General features: G+C 43.5%; 1 long non-coding RNA gene across 1 annotated transcript; it reads left to right on the forward strand.

Moving 5' to 3' along the window:
* The first annotated feature begins 5,972 nt into the window (after positions 1-5,972).
* Positions 5,973-9,631, forward strand: LOC145520489 (uncharacterized). Its single transcript, XR_014064508.1, has 3 exons — positions 5,973-6,102; positions 7,819-7,922; positions 8,834-9,631. It is a non-coding gene; the product is annotated as an uncharacterized LOC145520489 (long non-coding RNA).
* Positions 9,632-9,938: the final 307 nt, after the last annotated feature.

A 9,938-nucleotide genomic window follows, 5' to 3' on the forward strand; every position in this document is an offset into this window, starting at 1 on the left:
GAGAAGGGGATGACAGAGGATGAGATGGTTAGAGAGCATCACTGACTCAATGGACGTGCCTTTGAGCAAACTCTGGGAGATAGTGAAGGACAGGGAAGCCTGGCACGCTGTAGCCGATGGGTTTGCAAAGAGCTGGACATGACTTAGAGACTGAACAACAACACCACCCCAGACTCAGTGTGTGTATGAGTCACGATTGTTTCTGGTGGAAGTGACACGCATCCAATTGAACTCAATCTAGCTGAGACCAAAATGAAGAAAGTCTTCACTGACTCTCTAAAGCAGTGTCTGAAAGTGACAGATCATAGTCAAAGAAGTCTGGATCTGCTGAACTCATGGACGTGTTCTCTGTCTCATCAGTGTTTCTCCTTATGTGTGACCTTATTTTCAGACAGAAAAGATGGTGGCTGTGAGGCATCTCCCAGCACACACCGCCTCTGCAGCATACAGGAGCTGAGAATGGAAACCTTTTGTTCACACCCGTATCAATTCCAGAAAAGGTGTTCTATTAACAGTATTGGGATACTGAACTCTGGACTGATTACTATAGTGGTTGAAGTATTCTAGCTGATCACCCCTGGAAGGGGACAGCTCTGGGATAAGAGAAGTGGGTTTGGCTCAAAAAGACATGAGTAGGGATGAACATCTCACAAACTGGAAAATGGGGATTTCTTGATGATACTGTACATTTTTTGGACATTGTTACTTCAACAGAAGCACTTGGGAAAAACAGTGTAACAACAGAACTAATGAATCCTTTTCCAAGTTCAGAATAGATGGCTTAGATGTCACCTTCTGTAATGGAGGGAAGGGAAAATAAATTCATTAAGCAGTAAAAATAATAGTTATTTGTCAAGCACACATAAGGCATGTTCTGAATTCTATGCTGAGTATTTTAAACATGTGATTCCATGTAAACCCCAGAGACAAACCCTGTGACTTGTCATATGGATGATTAGGATTTTTGTTTTATAAATGAGGAAACTGAACGAGCTTCTCAAGGTTTTTCAGCTCCTAAGCAGCAGAGGCATTTGCATCCAGGCTGGTGTGGCGCGAAGCCCACGCTGTGGCCCCATGCTGCAGCGCCAGCCTGAACCTGATGCTTTGTGGAGGTCGCTGGGGTTGGACCGACGTATGCTAATGCTCATCTGCTGTTATGATCCTCTGTAGCATTCAGATCCAGTTAAAAAAAAAAAAAACAAAACAGCCCAGTGATTGAAAGGAAGGGTGAATTAACTCCTTCTTTCTTTCAGATCTCACACTTGAGGTTGGACTCTTTGGTCCAACATCAAAGTTTCTTTCTGACCTGAGAACTTGTAGATCTTACACCGAGACCCAACCAACCTAGAGCAGCCTTTGTATTTAATGACAGCATAACTGGAGTTGTCAAGGTTGCTGCGTTGCTTGTCCTTTTCCAGTGAGCCTAAGTCTCTCGATCAAGTGGGCATGAGGTTGGATCAGATTTGAAGAAAATTCATGTATGAAGTTTCTTTTCTAAAATTTGTTTTTTATTATTTTTATTTTTTCTTTACCCCCTTTTTATTGTGGTAAAATACACATCAGTTCAGTTCAGTCACTCGGTCATGTCCGACTCTTTGGAACCCCATGGACTGCAGCACGCCAGGCTTCCCTGTCCATCACCAACTCCCAGAGCCTACTACAACTCATGTTCATTGCATCGGTGATGCCATCAAACCGTCTCATCCTCTGTTGTCCCCTTCTCCTCCCACCTTCAATCTTTCCCAGCATCAGGGTTTTTCCAGTGAGTTGATTCTTCCCATCAAGTGGCCAAAGTATTGGAGTTTCAGCTTCAACATCAGTCCTTCCACTGAATATTCAGGACTGATTTCCTTTAGGATTGACTGGTTGGATCTCCTTTCTGTCCCAGGGACTCTCAAGAGTCATCTCCAACACCACAGCTCAAAAGCATCAGTTCTTCCACGCTAAGCTTTGTTTATAGTCCAGCTCTCACATCCATACATGACTATTGGAAAGACAACAGCTTTGACTAGGTGACCTTTGTTGGTAAACTAATGTCTCTGCCTTTTAATATGCTGTCTAGGTTGGTCATAGCTTTTCTTCCAAGGAGTAAGCATCTTTTATTTCATGGCTGCAGTCACCATCTGCAGTGATTTTGGAGCCTCCCAAAAATAAAGTCAGCCACTGTTCCCACTGTTTCCCCATCTATTTCCCATGAAGTGATGGGACCAGATGCCATGATCTTCATTTTCTGAATGTTGGGTTTTAAGCCAACTTTTTCACTCTCCTCCTTCACTTTCATCAAGAGGTTCTTCAGTTCTTCTTTGCTTTCTGCCATAAGGGTGGTGTCATCTGCATATCTGAGGTTATTGATATTTCTCCTGGGAATCTTGATTCCAGCTGTGCTTCATACAGCCCGGCATTTCGCATGATGTTCTCTGTATATAAGTTAAATAAGCAGGATTACAATATACAGCCTTGATGTACTCCTTTCCCGATTTGGAACCATTGTTCCTTGTCCAGATAAGATAAAATTAACTATCTCATCCATTTACACTACACAGCTCATTGGTATGAACACATTCATGATGTTATGTAACCATCATCACTATTTATATCCACAGCTCTTCTCACCTTGCAAAACTGAAACTCTTTATCCATTAAATAAATAATACCTTCCCATCCCCAGCCCCAGCCCCTGGCAACCACCATTCTACTTTCTATCTCTGATTTTGACCACACTAAGTACCTCATAGAAGTGGAATCATATCATATCTGCCTCTTTGTGACTGGCGGCTTATTTCACTTACCATAATACCCTCAAGGTTCATCTATGTGGTGGCCTACGTTAGAAATTTCTTCCTTTTAAAAAGTGAGTATTTCCTGGGATGTATACATCATGTTTTGCTTATCTCTTCATCTTCTGATGGCCATTTGGGTTGCTTCCACATTTTAACTATTATGCATAATGCTACTATGAAAATGGGAACAGAAATATCTCTTTGAGATTCTGGTTTGAATTCTTTTAGGTACATACCCAGAAACGGAACTGCTGTATCATATTGTAATTTTATTTTTATTTTTTTGAAGAATCACTGTACTGTTTTCCATAGTAATTGTACCACTTTCCACTCTATAATTTATGGAGTTTCTTAATCAGCTCTCCAGGACCATCTCTCTTATTAGGGCTGCAGGCTGCCACTCTAAGTATTCCGTACTTGAGAAAAACAGAAATGTATTTGTATTCCTTTTAGACACTTTGCAATTCTGTTGTTGTTTAAAGATGTAGGAGATAATTGTGATATGAGTCTAATTATCTCTGCAATCAGCTGACAAGTGAATTACCCACACATTTGAAAGTGCTAAATTCTCATATTGGTTTGGCCAACATTTATTCATCTACTCTTGTAGAGCAGGCTCTGTGCTAGGTGCTGGGGACATAGCAGTGACCCAGATAGAAATAAAGTACCCCACAAATAAAGACCAAATGACAAATTGCAATAAGGATTCTGAAAGAGTTCAAAAGGCAGATTATATCAGTCAGGGTCCAGTGTATGAAACAGAAAAAAAAAAACAAACCTAGGTATTTTAAGCTTTAGTTCCATTGCTCAGTCGTGTCTGACTCTTTGTGACCCCATGAACTGCAGCACGCCAGGCTTCCCTATCCATAACCAGCTCTAGGAGCATACTCAAATTCATGTCCATTGAGTTGGTGATGCAGTCCAACCATCTCATCCTCTGTCGTCCCCTTCTCCTCCCACCTTTTATCTTTCCCAGCATCAGGGTCTTTTCCAGTGAGTCGGTTCTTCACAGCAGGTGGCCAAAGTATTGGAGTTTCAGCTTCAGCATCAGTCCTTCTAATGAATATTCAGGACTAATTTCCTTTAGGATGGACTAGTTGGATCTCCATTCTGTCCAAGGGACTCTCAAGAGTCTTCTTCAACACCACAATTCAAAAGCATTAATTCTTCGGCGCTCAGCTTTCTTTATAGTCCAACTCTCACATCCATACATGACTACTGGAAAAACCACAGCCTTGACTAGATGGACTTTTGTTGACAAAGTAATGTCTCTGCTTTTTAATATGCTGTCTAGGTTGGTAATAGCTTTTCTTCCAAGGAGCAAGCATCTTTTATTTCATGGCTGCAGTCACCACCTGCAGTGATTTTGGAGGCCCCCCCAAAATAAAGTCTGTCACTGTTTCCATTGTCTCCCCATTTATTTTCCGTGAATTGATGGGACCGGATGCCATGATCTTTGTTTTCTGAATGTTGAGTTTTAAGCCAAATTTTTCACTCTCCTCTTTCACTTTCATCAAGAGGCTCTTTAGTTCTTCTTTGCTTTCTTCCATAAGGGTGGTGTCATCTGCACATCTGAGGTTATTGATATTTCTCCCAGCAATATTGATTCCAGCTGTGCTTCATCCAGCCCTGCATTTTGCATGGTGTACTCTGCATATAAGTTAAATAAGCAGGGTGACAATATACAGCCTTGACGTACTCCTTTCCCGATTTGGAACCAGTCTGTTGCTCCATGTCCAGTTCTAACTGTTGCTTCTTGACCTGCATACAAGTTTCTCAGGAGGCAGGTCAGGTGGTCTGATGTTCTCATCTCTTTAAGAATTTCCCACAGTTTGTTGTGATCCAAACAGTCAAAGGCTTTGGCATAATCAATAAAGCAGAAGTAAGCTGGATGTAGATTAATACAAAGAATTGGGTCTTTGTAGAAATCACTGGAAGAGTTGAAGGAGCAGTTGAATTCTGGGTCTTCAGGAGTGTCTCCCAGACACTGCAGAGCTGACCCCAGTGGGCCACCAGCATGGAATGTCACCAAAATCAAGAACTCACTGCTGCCCACCTAGGTATCCAGTGAAACTGCCTCTGAACTGCTAGAAAGCCGCCTAGTGGATACCCAAGACCATGATCCATGATTCAGGAAGCCAAATCAAGAGATCCCCATGACCTCTACGGTCACTATACCCTCTCCCACTTCACTGTCAGGAATTTGAAAACTGAGATGGTACAGAGAAACCTCATGCTCTCATGATGGTGCCAGTAGACACTGCCTGGTAGAACCATGCCAGCAGCCAGAACCTTAGCTTCAAGGGAGTCAGCAAAGCAGTTAGCATGCCTGTGCTCTCCAAGTAGAACAAGGGTGGTGTGAACCTGGAGTGGCCCATCTAAAGGGTCCAGTGCAGGATATTCATTTAGTTTAGGGCATGGAGAAAGCTTCTTCCAGGAGGCAACATTTCAGCTGCCTGCATGGTAAGTCGCTTCGACTGTGTCCAACTCTCTGTGACCCCGTGGACTGTAGCCTGCCAGGCTCCTCTGTATATTTCAGCACAGATATGAAAAATGAGCAGGATCTGGAACACAGCTGAGGAGTGAGAGGTGATCTGTATAAAAGGAATAGCGTGAGAGAGGGGGCCTTGTGCTAGGTGGGTGCCTGGTATGCCCAGAGAGCTGGGCTGCGAAGGGTGGAGCAGGCTGGGTTAGAGGAGGGGAACCTGGCTGGGGGCGTGAGGAAGGGCTGCTCACAGGGGGCCTTCTGGGTCACTTCTAAGATTACTATGATGGAACTCTAACTGCATGGAAACTCACTGGGCTGTTTAAACAGGATGAAGTTGATTTGCTTTATATCAGTGAAGGTTATTCTCACCGATGTGTCAACAGCGGTTTAGAATCAGCAGGAAGAGAAATGAGGCTAGTAGGCTTAGCGAGGAGGCGTGGTTTGGATGAAGGTGACTTCAGTGGAGGTAATGCAATGGGTGGAGGAACAGGAGTTGCGTTTTGGAGACAGAGCTGGCAGGACTCGACGCTGGGCTGGTGGAAGCAGAGGTAAGGGTGAGGGAGGAAAGAATCTAAGCCTGACTCCTGAGTGTCTCATCTCAACGGCTGGAGGGGATGCCCACACTACGTAGCGCACCGGGCAAGGGGGGTTGAGCACGTGTGCCCTCTGTGACCTCATCTCTGAGGTCACATAGTGTCCTTGCTACCACCAGATAGGTGCCCCCAGATTCAAGGCAAACAAACAAAGACTTCTCATCTCAGTGGAAGGGGCTTTTAAGCATCACTGAAGAAAGATCATGGGAGAAGGGAAATTGTGTTACAGACATTTTGGAAAGTATTGTTTGCTACAGTATCCAAAATTATCACTGAAGAAAGATCATGGGAGAAGGGAAATTGTGTTACAGACATTTTGGAAAGTATTGTTTGCTACAGTATCCAAAATTATCACGATCTTTCCATTTATTTAAGACTTCTGTTGTGTCTCTGTAGATTTTTATTTTACTTTTTTAGATTTTTTTTTTTTTAATGTGGATCATCTTTAAAGTCTTTATTGAATTTGTTACAATATTGCTTCTGTTTTGCGTTTGGGATTTTTGACCTCGAGGCATGTGGGGTCTTAGCTCCTCGACCAGGAATCAAACTCACCTCCCCTGCATCGGAAGGGACGTCTTAACCACTAGACTACCAGGGAAGCTCCTCTCTGGAGATGTTTAGATTTTACGCCCAGAGGTCGGACACATTTAGGGTAGACCACTCCGCTGTGTTGTCTTACTTGATGCTACTGGAACTGGATTAATGTCTTCAATTGTATTTCCTTTATGTATTTTACATATTTTCAATTATGGTTTTCACAGAAAAGGCTATGGTGCTTGTGAGTTTAGTGTTTAATTTTGTAGCCTTCACATTAGGGGATATCTTAGGAAAGTATTAGTTTAAGATACCGCTCAATTACCAGGTCCTTACTTGTTTGACAATTCTGACTGTCATGTGACAAGATTTCCACAGTCTAGCCCCAAAGAAGATAGAAACGGGTTATTCTTTTATTGTAGCATTCACCAAAAGATTCTGTGATTCAGATTTTATAAATCCACCTTGTAGAGAGACAGTCTCATGATAAAAGAAGTAATTCCTCTTACAGATTTTCCTCTGTGCTTTTGGCCCTCGAGGTCTCCATTTTTACAAAATATAGGGAAAAGTTTGAAAACAACTGATTTATTTTAATACAGTCAGAAGTCTAGATTGTAGCTGGGCATGTTCCAGCATCAAGAAAATGCATTACTGTTTATTATTAAAATCAACCATTATGATCATGATGTTATTACTAATAATAAAAGAGATGATTTTTATTTATTCTTTTTTATATTTGCTTATTAGTATTTTTTCAATTTCCCATGTAATGCATGCATAATAAAAAAGTGAAAAATCCATGCAAATTCCTTACAAAGCATTTAGAAAACACAGGAAAGTAAAAGGAAAATAAATAAAGTGACTCTAAATCTTGCTACCTAGAGGTAATGTTTGGGGATCCAAATTTCCAGGTTGTAGAATTCCTTAACTAAAAATTGGTTTGTACTCAACACATCTTATTTACCCTGTTCTTTTGTCTGGAAAAGAAGAGATCCCATATGGATAAGTATTCTTTGGCTATAACATTTCAAAAACTGCATATTCTGAACTTTTCATAAATACTAATTAGCTAGTGAAGCTGAGTGTATGCACACTGTAGCCAGTGGGGTAAATACTGCCCTGTCCACTTCCTACTGCAGTGCCAGCTGTCCCAGCCTTGGTGACTAAAAGAGTTGGAAAATCTTATTACTGTTTTAATGGACAGTTCCCTAAATATTAATATGATAGGTCATTTTCTCTAGAAGATTCAATTGACAATTGCCTTTGTCAGGATTGGTTGAAAATTCTATTGCAGTCAGGCCTTGGAGGGACATCTGTATGGGTAAATTTGCAAATATTTAATGTTCAGGTTGTCATGTCTCTAGGGTTAGTCCCTTTCACATGCACGCACTCACTAAATTCCTATTGTTTTAATCATTGGCAGATATCTATTGATGGTCTACTTTGTGACAAGCCCTGTTCTGTGTGCCGGTGACAGAACAGTGAGTGGAAGTGGCAAAGTCCCTGATGGGGCCAAACAAGCAACAGGTAGCACACGATAACGCTGGGGAGAGCACGTGATGGAGTCTGGGGGCTTCAAGGAGATGGAGTGCAGGGGGAGGGGCTGTGGATTATGGGGGCTCAAGGGATGCCAGGGGCTTCCTAGGTGGCGCTAGCGGTAAAGAACCCACTTGCCAGTGCAGGAGACATAAGAAACGTGAGTTGGATCCCTGGGTCGAGAAGATCCCATGGAGGAGGGCATGGCAACCAACTCCCGTATTCTTGCTTGGAGAATCCCATGGACAGAGGAGCCTGGGGGGCTACCGTCCGTGGGGTCCCGAAGAATCAGACACAACTGAAGTGACTGAGCACGCACACATGCAAGGGAAACTCTTGGATGAAATGATATTGGAACAGAGACTTGGATGAAGCAGGGAGTGAGTGAGCTGCGCAGGCATCTGGGGAAGAGTGTTCCAGGCAGAGAGACCAGAAAGTGCAAAGTGTCCAGGCAGGAATGTCCTGGTTTGATGGAGGAGCGGCTGGAGCAGAATGAGGGATGGGGCAGTGGTCCAAGGGGAGACCATAGAGGTGGGGGGGCCAGGTCATGACAAGGCTTGTAGGTCCTGGCCAGGAAGGATTCAGGTTTATCCAGCAGGAGCTGGGAAAGGAGGAGAGATTAGTAGGATGCTGCTGCTGTGGTTTGGCCAAGCGGCCAGTGGTGGCCAGGGCTACCATCCGTCTCTCCCAGGCAGGCCTGCTGTGCTCTGCCATCCCTAGGACGAGCCACCTCTCTCCTCTGAGACCAGACCAGGGGTGGAAGGAGAGGGTACCCTATGAGGTTTTCTGGGTGCTAAAGAGTCTGTGTGACAGGCAATCACAGCAGCTAAGAGTGACAGGGCAGGATGGGTGGGTGTCACCTTTAGAAGCTGGTTTGACACGCCTGGGTCTCGCACCTTCAGGGTCGACAGGAACATGCTAGTGACTTTGAGAAAAAGCGACGTGGCGGCACCAGAAACTTCAACACAATGCTCAAAAAAGAAGTGGCAGACACAGATGTGACATGGGTACCAGATCACCCCATATTTAATCTCCATATGAGGTTCTGAGCATCTATAAATGACAGCAAGAGGCAGCCTGGCAGGCTAATGTAGGTTCTACTTGCCAGTTCGGGACTAGCTGGAGGTGTTTCTCAAGGCTGAAATGTTGCTTCTCAACAAAAACAGTAAGCAAAGTGGGTTCAAAGTCCCACCTCCAGCCCTCTATCCACAAACCAGATCAATGAGCTGTCAAGCAGGAAGAACTTGGAAGCACCAGGACTGAGGCCCATAGAGGCAGCATCAGTCATCTCCAGGGTCTGAGCAGAGACCTCAGGTGGAGAACATCAGAGAACCCCCTCTCAGGGACAGCCAGAACCCAGGAGGGGCTAGACTCCCATGTGGTGACATGGTGGAGTCACCCTAAGCTGTCACTTAGGGGAACAATCAGTACTCAAGCTTCCTTCACTGTCTAGTCCTCTTCAATCCTATTCAAGGAGGGCAGAAAGCCCACCTCCTCCAGGAAGCCCTCCTGCTAGTCCAGCTCACGCTCATCTCCCTTCTCCAGCCTCTCTGACTCTCTGGATGGCATCATTTGTTTAGCACTTACTTGTTCTAGAAGGTAAACTTCATAAGGCCAATGACTATTGTGCTCATTTGTATACTTCAGTGTGGGAATCATAGTAGGCTTTCAATGAACAGTAATTAAATGGATTAATTTTATTTTGTGTGATTTTTTTAAATTAAAATATAGTTGATTTACGATATTTTATCAATTTCTGCTGTTCAGCAAAGTGACTCAGTTATATACACATATACATTCTTTTTCATATTCTTTTCCATTTTGGTTTGTCACAGGATACTGAATAGTGCCCTGTGCTATATAGTAGGACCTTGTTACTTATCCATTCTGTATATAAAAGTTTACATCTGCTAACCCCAACTTCCCACTCCACCCCTCCCTCAATTCCTTCTCTCCCTGGCAAACATCAATCTGTTTTCTACATGAAATGGATGAATTTTAAGTTCT

This window comes from Giraffa tippelskirchi, chromosome 9 (genome assembly GCF_054371585.1).
Source record: "Giraffa tippelskirchi isolate mGirTip1 chromosome 9, T2T-mGirTip1v1.2.pri, whole genome shotgun sequence".
Classification (NCBI taxonomy): domain Eukaryota; kingdom Metazoa; phylum Chordata; class Mammalia; order Artiodactyla; family Giraffidae; genus Giraffa; species Giraffa tippelskirchi.